Genomic DNA, 9,908 nt, shown 5'->3' on the forward strand with positions numbered 1-9,908 from the left:
GATAAGATTTGGAAACATCCTAAGTGCCCATCAGCAGATGAGTGGATTAGAAAACTGTGGTACATCTACACAATGGAATACTACACTGCGGTAAAAAGGAAGGAATTCTTACCATTTGCAACAGCATGGATGGAACTGGAGAGCATTATGCTAAGTGAAATAAGCCAGTCAGAGAAAGATAAATATCACATGATCTCACTCATTTATGGAATATAATGAACAACATAAACTGATGAACAAAAACAGATCCAGAGACAGAGAAGCATCAATCAGACCGTCAAACCTCAGAGGGAAGGTAGGGGAGGGTGGGGGTAAGGGGGAGAGATCAAAGGACTTGTATGTATGCATATAAGCCTAACCAATGGACACAGACAACAGGGGGGTGAGGGCATGAGTGGGGGTGCGGGGGTGGCAATGGGGGGATAAGGACACATATGTAAAACCTTAATCAATAAAGAAATTTTAAAAAATAAAGCTAATAATTGTGGAAACCAGCTTTGAACTCCTCATGTTCTCATTGTGCCATGCTATCTCTAGAAAGATAGACCGTACTGAAATACTAGCTTATTCTCATTTAAAATATTACATTCCCCATTTTAGGGGGGTAACTTGAAAATTGGGCAGATATGAAAGAGAAAATAAAAATCAATTGTAATATCACCACCCATAAATAAATTATATGAACATTATATACATACAGTGGGGCCTTGACTTACGATTTTAATTCGTTCCGAGACGGAGCTCGTTAAGGAGCTTATTGCCGGAGTCCAGCCCCAGCGGGTCCAGGGGTCCCCAAAGGTGTGGACGGAGTCGGCGAAGAAGGAATGACATGGAGACAGCGTTCAGTTGATCAGCAGCCTAGCCAGGACCTCTAGCCAGGATCTCCAGCCAAGTTCTGGTCTGGATCTCCAGCGAAGTTCTGGTTAGGATCTCTAGCCAGGTTCTGTGTCCATGGTCTCTTGCTAGGTTCTCCAGCCAGGTTCTGTCCAGGTTCTCCAGCCAGGTTCTGTAGCCAAGTTCCCTCGTTAGGTTCTCCAGCCAGGTTCAGTCACCAGGTTCTAGTCAGGTTCTCTTGCCAATTTCTGTAGTCAAGTTCAGTCCAGGATCTTTTGCCATGTTCTCTCGCTAGGTTCTGAGGCCAGTTTCTGTCCAGGATCTTTTGCCATGTTCTCTCCAGCGAAGTTCTTCTGTCTCTAGAGAACGTTCTGTGTAGGTTCTGTGCCTAGATTCTGTCTCTTAGTTCTGTCTCCTGCTGTCTTGTTACATCTGTATTTATACCAGTTGATTCAATCCTATCAATCTCTATTACAAAGGTTAGGGCGTTTCTTATCTCCATTCCAGGGAGTAAAGATTATGTAGCTTAAGCATGATTGTTCGTAGTTAAAGTGATTAATTACCCGCCTGGCACTTAGTTGAGGGTTTTATTCCCTCCCTAACTTCAGGGGAAAATCCCTACCTGGGGAAACAATCTTTCTCAGAGAGGAGACCTTGGTTAAAACACATAGTGCCAAGAAGGTGAGCAAACATTTTAAGAACAGTATGCCATATATGCCAGGTCCTTTGAAACAGCAAGGATGGACCGGCTCCCGGCAGCTTATTAAGGAGCTTGTTAACTCAAATTACTCTATTAACTCAATGCAAAAAATCGGCCGAGAGACAGCTGGTATCTCAAAAAACTCATTAGTCGGGACACTCGTAAGTCAAGGCCCCACTGTATATATATGTCTGTGTATGTATATAAAATGTTCATACCAGTTATGTAAATATGCATGTCAATATCATATTTTAAGTACAGTTTTATAACTGTTTTAAACTTAGTGTATTTTGAATGTACCCCCTTATTTTTGAGTCCAAGAAGAATACATGATGTTTAATGTCTGAAGTACTTTCTTGGACGATGTACCATGATTTCTTTAACCTCCTCCGTTGGGGAGGATAGTTACAATGTTTTCTCTATCCTCTCATTTTAAACGAAGGAGGAATAAGCTAAATCAAACAAAACAAAGCAAAACTTTCTTAGGCCTGAAGAGAGGGAGCCAGAGGCAATAAAATTTTATTTTGATTTTAGAAAATTTATGTTTGTGGGTAAATTGTCCCGTCTTGTGAATTGCTGGAAGTCGTCTCTGCCATTTGCTTTTTATAAAATGAGGCTGCAGCAGGACGTATTAATGGGTTTGATGAATGGCAGGCAGTGGAATCCAGGGGGTAGAAGGCAGGTTAATTGGTGTTTGTTTATAGCAAGGCTGGGTTTTGAGCCAACCACAGAGACGATTGGCCTATGAAGGCCAAATTGTTTAGTTCTTAGAATCAGTTTTCTGTTTGCAAAGCAAGTGGCCTCTCTGACATTCCCTCTTCATTCCTTTTCTTTTTTTAAAAAAAAATGGTTTTATTGCATTTAGAAAGGATGAGAGAGAAACATGATGAATCAATGACTGGCTGCCTCTTGCACGCCCCGTGCTGGGGATTGAGCCCACAACCCGGGCAGGTGCCCTGACCGGGAATCGAACCAGCAACCTCTCAGTGCATGGGACAAAGCTCAACCAACTGAGCCACCCGGCCAGGGCTCTTTGTTCCTTTTCTCGGAGAGCGTCCTTGGCCGCCCACAGGTGGAACCTAGCTCTGGCCTACTTCGCAAAGGCAACTAGCAAGGTTATTGCTGCAGAGGGTGATAGGACATCGCCTGTGGTCACTCCACCCGCGGAAAGGGCTCCGATGGAGCAGCAGGGAGGACCCCGCCCAGGCCATCCAGTACTTGCTGCCGGTTGGTGGGCTGGCTGGAGCCCCAGCCAGATGGCTGGTTTGGCCCTGGGCCTGCTTCCCAGGGCCAGGGAAGCTCAGGCTTCTGCGAAGAACAAGGGGTGGGACTGGTTTCCATTTTAACCCCGACTTCCCTCCAGATTCACACAGGAGCGCTTCCTCAGCCTTCAGGGGCCCGGGCAGAGGACAGGGACGCAGGGTGGTGCATCTGCTGCGTGACCTGATGGGAGGCAGCGTTTCCCCTCCCAACTCCCCACCCCGTCGGTGCTGGGAGAGGGAGCCCACTGCATGGGCGCAGGGAAAAAGCCATGTGGCAATGGACTTAGATCTTCAGCAAGTATAAAGGGCTTTACAACGAAGAATCATGGTATTTTGATAAAAGGCCCTACATTAAATGTTTGTTTTGCAGCTGTGATTCAAAGTAATGCGGCAGCTCAGATACCCTTGGCTTGCCATCTAAGTCAAGGAAAGAGCTCCCTGGTCTTTAGGGAGAAAACCAGACTAGTACAGCATGTCAGACTTGAGGCCCTCGGGCCACATGCCTTGTTTATTTGGCCTGTGTTAGCCTTTGAGTTTGACATGCTTGCTCTAGTACCACTTCCTGTAGGCGTCTGTGCCAAAGCCCAGATAGAAAGATAGGAACGAAAGGAAAGGAAAGGAAAGAAGAGAGAAGAGAGAGAGAGAGAGAGAGAGAGAGAGAGAGAAGAAGAAGAAGAAGAAGAAGAAGAAGAAGAAGAAGAAGAAAGAAAGAAAGAAAGAAAGAAAGAAAGAAAGAAAGAAAGAAAGAAAGAAAGAAAGAAAGAAAGAAAGAAAGAAAACCAGCACCAGAATTGTTCTCTTGGCTTCAGAGTGTCCTGGGATAATCCATCCCAGATGGCCTGAGCTCAGCTGGGTCCCTAGGTGAGCATGTGCGTTTTGCCCCACTGGCTCTGCTTTGTCCCGCCTCCTCTGCTTTGCCCCGCCTCCTCTGCTTTGCCCCGCCTCCTCTGCAGCCCAGGGCAGCCCTCCTGCACTCTCAGCAGCCAGGAGCCCAGGTATGGTCTCCTGGAGCCTCTGCACAGAAGAGCAAGCAGAACAAGCCCCTTGGACTAGGAGTTCATCCCAAGGTGAAATGCTGGTTCCAGGGGCCTCAGGTAGGATTTTACTGTATAGAAACAGCGCCGACAATCTCAGATGTGGAAGTAAACTCTGAGACAGATTAGTCTAACTTTTCCCTAAATCAGACAAGTTCTTCAGTTTTAATCATTTACATATCAAGCTCCTCCTAAGCACCAGGAATCAGGAAAGTGCGGGCCTCACTTCCACCTTAGGCCCTGTCCGCCACTGCGAAGCTGGAAGGTCCCGATTGGCCCTGATCACTGGCCAGGCCTAGGGACCCTACCAGTGCATGAATATATATATACACATACACACATATATACTAGTATATACATATATGCTTTTTAAAAATTAAAAAATATATATATTTCTTTTAGAAATAGTCAGAGATTTGAATTTTGGCAAATAAAACCTTACATTGTCTTTAGAACCAACATAGAGAAGCTACCTAAGGTTCGGTTTTATGCAAAGGGGTGTAGCACATGCTTACATTAAAGGTGCAAGAATACTTTTGGAGCCCTGGCCGGGTAGCTCCGTTGGTTAGAGTGTTGTCCTGTTACACCAAGGTTGCAAGTTCGATCCCCAGTCAGGGCACATACAAGAATCAACTAATGAATGCATAAATAAGTGGAACAACAAATCGATCTCTCTCTCTCTCTCTCTCTCCTTCCCTCCCTCTCTTCCTCTCTCTCTATAAAATCAATAAATAACAACATTTAGAAAAAGAAGACTTTTATAGGTTGGTGAAGAATTTAGGCCCCAATTCAGCACATAACGAAGTCTTTATGACCAATGACTATCTCACCAGCAAACTATTTTATCTGATCATAAAACATGACTTCAACACATCCGTATGCGAGTGTTCCTTTAGGTTCCTGGTAGGGAAGAGCTCTCGTTCTGGAGACAGACAAACCTGGGATCAAACCCCAGTCCCAACACTTTGTAGCTACGTGTAATCCTGGTTTCCTCATCCATAGGCTGGGGCTGAGAGTAGTACTACCTCTTCGTGTTGCTGTGAGAAGGATATAATGTATGTAGTTAGCACAGTGCCTGGCCCTATAGTGGTCATGTAACACATAACAGATAACAGCTATTTTCATTTTTACTGAGACACAGGGTTTGACTTTACCACCTTCTGGTCACACCCCTGGTGTATGAAGCAAAGGAGACAGAGGCTAGGAAACGAACAGCTACCACCACACTGACGGGAGACATCTCAGAAGTGAGCCCCATGGACACGACGTCTGGCACAGTTACTTGAATCCACAGAAGATAACACATTCGCTGTGGAAATTAGTGTCCTCCCAGGGACCAGCGGGCTTTAGGCGAGGGCATCCTGCCATCTTGTGGTGGGAGAGGCCCAAGGCTCGTCTCCAGTTGCTGTCCCCGCCAGGGGCCACGCTCAGACCTTGGCCTGCATCTGATTTGATGAGAGCCCCTGGCAATTGATTTCATTGGTGCCCATTCTCCAAAACGGATTCACATGACCTTTTGGTTTACTGAGACGGAAGTTAAAGTGGCAGGTAGGGTTCTGTATCTTAGTAGAGAATGAATCCGAGTCTTAGTGGGTTTTACATATGAAAAAACCTCAAGTTGTTCATAAAACCTGGTATCTCATATTTCTGTGGGACAGACTGTTTCCCCAAATAGGGCTATGAAGACCGCACTGTGCAGCCTGAGCTCTCCACAGGAGGTGACCGAGGAACACTTAATGGAAACCGTATTTCTGGACCAGATTACTGCGGCTCCAGGCCAGCCCTCCAGTGTCAGGAGCCCAGAGCCCAGAGCTCCTTATGACTGGAGACGGGGAAGACGGATCCTCTTTTCAGCACCTCTGAGGCCCCGGCTGTGAATCTCTGTGCTCCGGAGAAGAAATCACCTGAAAATCAGGAACTAGATAAAAGGCCCTACATCAAATGTTTGTTCTGCAGCTGTGATTCAAAGTAACGCGGCCGCTCAGATACCCTTGGCTTGCCATCTAAGTCAAGGAAAGAGCTCCCTGGTCTTTAGGGAGAAAACCAGACTAGCACAGCAGGTCAGACTTGAGGCCCTCGGGCCACGTGCCTCGTTTATTTGGGCCGTGTTAGCCTTTGAGTTTGACATGCTTGCTCTAGTACCACTTCCCGAGGCCTTTTAGAAGAGCTGGCATTTTAGAGGTATGGTCTCCTGGGGAAATAGCCGCCTCAGACTGAATCCAGCCCTCAGGCTCTGCAAGGCAGCGACTGGGTGCGGGAAGGAGGAAGAGGAGGCCAGAACCTTATAAAGAACGTGCACTAACCGTCTTCTCGTGGCAGAAAGAGGAAACCTCTGTACAAGGCAGCCGCCGATAAAGCCAACCTCGCCGGTACCAGAAACCCTTGGCCACAACGTGTATCTGTCAACACGGAGCGCAGAGGCGGATCAAAGCAGAGCTCAGGACGCCAGGGAAAGGAGGTCTCTGCAGCCGCCGCCGCAGCGTTACGGGTGAAATGACCCAGAGCTGTTGGAAACCAGGGACCGGATCTGTGATTTGCGGGACAGCAGTATGTTTTTAGACACACGCTTTCTTTGGGTTAGTTTCTTTTCACTGGGACTCCATTTCCTTCCATTTCCCTTTTTCTAACTCTAATTCCATTCCTTTCAGTTCTCTCCCTCTCTCTCTCTCTCTCCCTCTCTCTCTCTCTCTCAGACATTCTACAATAACTAAGTAGTTTATTGGTGAATATTTGAATATACTATTTGAAAGTATTTTGAGGTCAGCAAAACAGCTTTGTTTAATCTTAAACACCTGCCCCGATCTGATTTACTAAAGTCATCCAATGTCAGTCATACAGGGCTTTCGATTCTTAACCATGAAGAAGCTAGGGACGGGAGAGATCAGCTTCTTCAAGGTCAGCCTGGTGATTACAAAGCCGACTCCCTGGATCACACAGATGAATACTCTTCCCATCCCACTGTACTGACCCCATAAAACTGAATTAAATACACTGTTTTAGGAAAGAAATGCTCATGGAGATTGTTTAAAAAAACACACTCTTAGCCCCTGAACAAGTAAGTGTGTATCTAGAACAGTGGTTCTCAACCTTCCTAATGCTGTGACACTTTAATACAGTTCCTCATGTTGTGGTGACCCCCAACCATAAAATTATTTTTGTTGCTACTTCATAACTGTAATTTTGCTACTGTTATGAATCGTAATGTAAATATCTGATATGCAGGATGTATTTTCACTGTTACAAATTGAACATAATTAAAGCATAGTGATTAATCACAAAAACAATATGTGATTATATATGTGTTTTTCCGATGGTCTTAGGCGACCCCTGTGAAAGGGTCGTTTGACCCCCAAAGGGGTCGCGACCCACAGGTTGAGAAACGCTGATCTAGAAGAAGAAAAATTGGCAATCTCGAATTATGACCTTTACGTTTTTTGTGTGTGTTCAGGGACAAAGGAGAAATCAGATTCCTTTGCGGTGACACTATAAAAACTTGTATTTCTCCCGTTCCAGCCTTTCTCTGTTACCTGGCCTGACTTAATAGAGCTGGAAGTCCCTGTGTCTTTGGGGATCCAAATGTCAATTTCATTCACTCAGTGTTTATCTAACCACATTTTGGTATTTCATTTAAGAAATTTATTTCAGTCATTTGTTCAGCCTGTAAAACCTAATAGTCAGTCAGCACCCAGGGCATAGCGCTGAGCAGTGTTCTGCTGTGGCGGAAGCACAACGCGCTAATTCACCAATGGCTCTCCCTTCGCTACTTCCCAGAATGCTCTAGGCTTGGCCCCAGGACCCAGGTCTCGGTTGCAGCCCGGCTGAAGGGCGCTTATTCCATGGCCCTTCTGGCAGAGCCCAGTACGTCACACTAATTGCATCCCTGCCTGGAGGTAGGGCTGCTCTTCTTACCCAGAACATTCTGAGTGGTTTCCATTTTCACAGATCCAGTTGAAAATGAAGTTTCAACAATAACTGTGATGAAAAACAAAGTACCAGAGAAAGTGGCCATTCAGATTCCATTTTGGGTGGCACTAAATTTTTTAAAAATATATTTTATTAATTTTTTACAGAGAGGAAGGGAGAGGGATAGAGAGTTAGAAACATCGATGAAAGAGAAACATCGATCAGCTGCCTCCTGCAAACTCCCCACTGGGGATGTGCCCGCAACCAAGGTACATGCCCTTTACTGGAATCGAACCTGGGACGCTTGAGTCCGCAGGCCGATGCTCTATCCATTGAGCCAAACTGGCTAGGGCATGGAGTCCCCCACTTTTAAGAAACCACATGAGAATGCTCAGTACACTACAACCTAATGCAGACTTGCATTCTCACTGGGAAAATTAGATGGGAACCAAGTTACTTTCCATCCACTCAGTGGAATGAGCAACCTGGATAATCCAATCTAATCTCTGATGTTTCTAACTGGCTGAGTCAATGTTGTTACACAGAACTCTTACATTCTTCTCAATCAGCTAATGGCACTGACATTTTTAAGGTCATGAGTGTTAGCTATTTTCCTATAATCTCGGTGCCAAATTAGAAACAAAACAAAAACCAAGCCCAGAATAGACTGTTCCACACACTGGTTTTAATAGACATTTATTAGCAACCTGTCCTGTGCTTTGTGAAGCCCTTCTCTGTTTCCATTCACTCACCACAGTCTAGGAAAGGCCCACTTAAGATGAACTTGATAATATTCCAGGGAGGACACTGTCCTACACCGTCAACAAGAAGCAACCAGAAATCCTTGGACAACATGATAAGAAGCAAGACCTTTTAGGGGCAAGCATCAGGTACGAGGCCTGAGGTACAGGCTAGCAAGCATGTCAAACTCGAGGCCCATGGGCCACATGCCTCATTTATTTGGCCCATGTTAGCCTTTGAGTTTGTCATGCTTGGGCTACAGGCTTCACTACATCCTTATTTCCTTTTCCTGCAAGGATGGGGAACTACTCTGAAATAATTTACTAAGTTCACATACCCTGAATACTTGTAGTTTTACCAATGAGAGTCACTCCTAATATCTACTAGATTGATCAACAAACTACTAATTTCAAAAGGAAAACCTACTTCAAACATTTGCTCTGTTAACTATCCAAGCCTCTGGCGGTGACGGATCCATGGCACCAGGATCACCTGGAGCAGCTGCCTGTGGCGTTTCTGGTCAGAGCACAGCTGTCCAGTCCTGGAGCAGGAAGTCCATGGCAGAGCTGCCAACTGCTGCGGGGAGCATGTAAGCTGACACGGGTATAAAACCCCATCCAATACATAACTGGGAAAAGGAGAAGACTATGCCATTTCCCAATTTCTCAGGACCCCAAACGTTTTGTTTTGGGCAGGGAGCAGGCACAGGAAATGTGGGGCAGGGCAGGGAAGGGGTAGGCACAGGCAGTGTGGAGGTGGGACAGGGAAGGAGCGCAGGGAAGATGTGCTGGGCAGTCACTGTGACTAACTCCCACTAGGACTACTTGATGACACCACAGAAATCCCAGGGCTTCTTATAAAATGATTGTTACTTATTTTTATTATAAAAAGTAGAATTTAACAAATGATTTTTATTATTTTGAATCATTTTATCTACTAGAGGCCCGGTGCACAAATTTGTGCACGGGTTGGGGGGTCTGACCAGCCCTCTGGCCAGGGGGAGGGGCCGTGGGCTGAAGGCCCTGCCCCTTGGTTGAACATGAGGTTGAACTCCCGGTTGAGGGGGCAATTTGCATATTAACCTTTTATTATATAGGATTCTGGGTGTAAGTACATTATCAAATAGGGAATAAGCATATTAAAAATGGAAAAACAGTACTGACCCATTCATGATAAGCACAATTTTACTGAAACGGAAATGAAATAAACTTCAAAAAGGCAAAACTAAAGGTCTTAAAAGTAAGATTATGTTCTTCTCTGTCTGATGTGAATTTGACTGAGGAAGTGCTCCCCCTAGTGCTCTTTCATAGGAGCTAGAACGAAGTTAAACTAGCCAATTCCTAGGTCACAGAGAACACACATATAGGGGAGTCTTTATTACATCAGTAGTACCTCAATGTTAGCGATTTAAAAAAGAATCAAATTCATTAGCTT

The sequence above is a fragment of the Myotis nattereri genome, assembly GCF_964212035.1.
Source record: "Myotis nattereri genome assembly, chromosome: 4".
NCBI classification, from domain to species: Eukaryota; Metazoa; Chordata; class Mammalia; order Chiroptera; family Vespertilionidae; genus Myotis; species Myotis nattereri.